Source organism: Hordeum vulgare, chromosome 3H (assembly GCF_904849725.1).
Source record: "Hordeum vulgare subsp. vulgare chromosome 3H, MorexV3_pseudomolecules_assembly, whole genome shotgun sequence".
Lineage (NCBI taxonomy): Eukaryota > Viridiplantae > Streptophyta > Magnoliopsida > Poales > Poaceae > Hordeum > Hordeum vulgare.
Window position 1 is genome coordinate 173,669,122 of NC_058520.1, and position 4,718 is coordinate 173,673,839.

The following is a 4,718-nucleotide window of genomic DNA, read 5'->3' on the forward strand; positions in this document are numbered from 1 at the left end:
TCAAAAAATGTTCATGCATTTCAAGAAATGTGCTAAAAATTTAATGACATAATATGTTCAACACCATTGGAGATTATAATTGTTTCTTCCGTTGCAACGCACGAACCCTTTTGCTAGTATTATTTAGGAACAGAGGGAGTAGAAAGTTAATTGCCTCGCTTTTCAATTAATAGCCTCTCTTTCCTTCCTTAATTTTCTGTAATAGTATCCGAGACATCTTCCCTTCCTAACACCAAGGAAACTGAAAAACGTATATAAATTTAATAGATTTGATGCGGGGCAGCGAGGTCGAACTGTATTAAGCTTGCCAATCTTACGTGTAACATACAACGCAGGCTTGCTCAGTTGGCCGAGCTATTTTGTGCTGGTCGTCAGTTTTTGTGTTCGAGTCAGCTCACCACCAATTTGTTTTTTTGGCCTCAAATGAGATATGTCGCCGGGATTAACAGGGGGACAAAGTTCAAAACAAACCTTTAATTTATAGGAGAAAGCTAAATTAAATCCTAAATTCTCAATTCTTGAAATTAGCACATCAAATTTCTTGACCCCGGTCTATTTTAAACATTGGAAAGATTTAACAGGTATTCGCTGAATTAGGCCAGCCCATTAACGCAATCGCTCGCGTTGGTCTCGCTTTCATGATTTTTTTTCTCTGGTTTTCCTTCGTTATACTTTATTTTTTTATTGATTTTATTGCTTTTTCTTTCTTCGTTATAGTTTTGGTTTCTTTTTTTTTTCTTTCATAATTTTCTTCATATTATTTTCTTTTTCGCTTTTTTTTGTTTCTTTATCGGTAACTGGTTTTCTCTTTTACACATGTCTAATTATTCTTAATACCCATAGTAAATTTTTAGCGTAAATATATTTTTAATACACTCTATTTCATTTCTTAATGAAAATATTTTTTATAAAACTACACACACATTTTTTACATTGTTGCACATTTTAAAATTATATAAACTTTTTCAAACACATGTCACGTATATTCCTTTAAGGGTATGACACATTTCTTTACATCATGCAATTGTTTTTAAATTGTATACATTTCATTCTGAAAATGTCACAAGCACATTACTTCAACTCGTGAACAGTCTTCAAACGTTACATTTTTTTGAAATGCCACGTATCCTTTTCTAAACTCGTGATATGTTTTAGATGTCATAAATATTTCTTTACACATTTGTTCAGGTTTTAAACTTTGTTCCCATTTTTAAAGTTAATAAAAAGTGTTCACACTTAAAAAAAACTGGTTTTGGAAAAAATGTTTCAGAAAGTGTTTGCTTTCTCGAAATTGATTGTTTTAAAAAAAATTGTTGTTTTTCATAGTATTCAGAATTTTCAAAAATTCCTCACACATTATATAATCTTCGGACATTCCAATTTTTTTTACATTTTAAATATTTATTTGCCCAAAAAATGAATTCGAAGTTCATTGCTTCAGTGTTTCCCAAAACACAAATAATTTACGAAATTGCAAAAACATTATTTGAAAAATGTGACACAATTTTGGAAAATCTGTATCATTTTTTCGTAGCATGTGAAAAACTTGTGGTATTCAGAAGTTTTTTGACCAATGTGATTTTTTTGATATCACAGACATTTTTTTTAAAAATGCGACTAGAATTTCAAAATTCTAAATAAATTAGGATAAAAAGGAATTGAATTTGTGCCAAAAGTAGAAATGAAAAGAACATTTTTTAACTTCTAGACAATTTTAGAAATGCGCCAACATTTTTTATACTTCACGAATTTTTGTTGTGGTAAAGTGGGCCGGTCCAAATTCCCAACAGCTAATCCCAGTCGAGATTGCAGTATTCCCAGCGTGTCAAACAAGTCTAGGATCTAAAATAGACTAGGATTACAAGATCACAGTGTCAATTTACGAGATTCAGAGTTCAGGGTTTGATTTAACTTTCGTCTACAACTTTAAGGTTTGATTTAGCTTTCGTCTACAACTTTAAGGTTTGATTTAGCTCCGTCATTGGTGCTCGTTTGGTTGGCTTAGATTGGATTTAATGAACAAATCTATATGTATGCGATATGATGATGAACGGAAGATGCGGACGATTGACGGATGAAAGTAGAAAGTAAGAAACATTCAATCTTTTATTAACAGATGTAGATACATGCAGGGGTTTTTCTAGGTTAATATATGCAGGAACTGATTATGGGTGTGTCCAAAATCGATACTCCAGCGAACACATGCAAGCATCAAGCTTTCACAAAATAGGCTTTCGCCCCGTTTTATAAATAAAGTATAGGTATCATACAAGATCATTTCACATATAGCGATATCAGTCGGGGGTAGCGGCACATACTAGCCCAAAAAAGATAAAAGAAATAAGAAAAAGAGCCACCAAGTTGGCGCGTCGTACCCTGCAGCGCATCCAGCATCCCATCCAGCTGATCCCGGTCTCGCTGCCAAGAGAAGGGGTGCCAATGTTGTATGAAAGCAAGAAATTTAAATAAGGCGCCAGATGCCTGTCTCAGGAAAATCCTCTCTATCACCATCTTATTGCGGGTTGTCCAAAGGGTTCACGCCATAGCAGCAAAGACGAGCCAGAATAGGCATCATCGCCGCCCGATGTGGTGGGCCCTGGTTTGTAGGAACTCCGCGAGGTCCTGGGCCTCCTAGTTGGGTCCGAGGGCCTGGTGTAAGAATTCCCACATGGCGCTTGCCGCAGTGTAGGTAAAGATGATGTGCGTCGTGCCGTCACCTGGCCCGTGCCGCTTACGTACCTTCGTCCCCGAGGGGAGGCGATTGCGGAGTAGTTGCCACACAAAGATTTTGATTTTGCGAGGAAGATAGGCCTTCCACAATTGCCCAAGCCAAGGTATGTGTTCAAACTAATTACATAAATTAGGGGAAAATCTCCTCTTGATGTAACCGTTCGAGCGGTTTCCTCCCGCACGGGCGTCTCTCTCCCAACTCCCTCGAACCGACGCATCTCCTCTCTGTCGTCGCGTCTCTCCAGGAGTTATATATACTCCGTGTAATCATCGACAATGATAGATCAATCACTTTGATTCGTTTCACGTTATCAACACTTGTCTACCATAAAAGGAGCGAATAGAGAAACAGAGAAGGGAAGGAAGACTCGCCGCTGGTGAAATGTCGCCCCTGACTACTTTCTTCCTTCGCCTCATCAGGGAGGACAACCACCGGAACCGCCTCGTTTCCCGTCGCCACCGTACCCTCGCTGGACGCGGCCTGAACGCCGCTGGAAGCGGCCGGAACGCCACTGCACGTGGCCGGGGTGCCACTGGACGCGGTCAGAATGCCGCCGGTGGCTTCGCACGGGGCGGTTACCGCCCCCCAGGCATGCGGGTGGCCAGCGCGCCACAGAGGATGCCGCCCAGGGCGCTCCCGTCGGCCTTGGCGCCGCCGCACCTCCTCCCGTAGGCCTTGACCCGTGGCTGCTCGCCGGCCACGCCGCGCCGATGCTGCACGAGGACCCGCCTCCGCCCCCTCCTCCGCCGGCGCACTGGCTGCCCCTGCACACGCCAACGCCCGCTGTCGAGGACGCAGGCCCAAGTCGCCGCCCACCCGGTTACTTACCCGTGCCGATGCGCGCGGAGGTGACCACGGAGGAGGCGCTCGCCTTCGTCTCCGCGCCGACCGGCGCCTCCGGCGTCATCCGCTTCGGGGCTGGGATCGAATCCAACGGTGTAGCCCCGCCGCGGATGGAATCGGCCGCAGGCTCTAGCAGCCGTGCCGAGCGGAGCTTCGGCCGCCTCTTCGAGCGGGCCGTCGCCGCCATCAACCGCCGGCCCGGCCGCCGCGTCGGCTCATGGGCTCCGGCAAGCCTCGGCCTCGGCCTTGGCCTCGGAGCTATCCCCCAGGACCCGGTTGTTGTTTCCTCTTCTTCTGGCGAGGAGGGATCCTCCGTGCTGCGCCGATGATCACCGGAGAAGCCAGGGAGGCAGCCCTCACTCCCGTCGGCAGGCTTCCTGTGGTCTTCGCGTGGTGGTGGGGAAGAAAGGAGCGGTGCTGGTTGGGGAGAGGAGCGGTACTTGGGATGGATCTGGAACTGGATCTGGGAATCGATCCCACCTCCTCTCTCTGCCTTATGCGGTGGTGTGTTGTCCAGGCCCACACACGTGTTGTGTTTTGGCCAGCCAAAGGATGTCCAAGCGAGCGCATGTGTTGCCCTGGCCGGCCGCTGTTCTGTAAAAAAAATTTCCTCTCTCTTTCTTTTTCTTATTTCTCTGTTTAGTACTAGTTAGTACTAATTATTGTAAATAATATAGTTTTAGACTATGTTTAGTACTGTCTTAGTACTACTATTTACACTTAGTCTAGTTTTAGATTTATTCTAGTTTAAGATTTGTGTAATTATAAGTGTGTTTATATTATGCAATGGATTGATGATATAAATAAAGTACCGGATTTCATCTGGGCATAATGAAATGTTTCATGTGTTTACCACATATTTTTTTTAACATGTTTCTTATTGCGATTGAGATTAGTTTCTCTCGCATCTCAAACTTGCAAATTTTTGAATATTTCTCCCTCGTCTTATTTGGAATAACAAGGTAATGAGTTGTGATCTACTGCACATGTGCAGACTATCCTCTCTTACTGTAAGGTCTACGCTTTGTCAATCTTGACAAGCGATTACCTTCAACGTGTATTTCTTATATCTAAATTGTAGCATACACAAGGTAATGGCCATGAAATCCATTACTGTGAGATCTAAGTGATCTTCAATGTGTTA

General features: G+C 43.4%; 1 pseudogene; it reads right to left on the reverse strand.

The window, feature by feature from the left end:
- Positions 1 to 2,847: 2,847 nt before the first annotated feature.
- Positions 2,848 to 3,761, reverse strand: LOC123441602 (annotated as a pseudogene).
- Between the last annotated feature and the right edge of the window lie 957 nt (positions 3,762 to 4,718).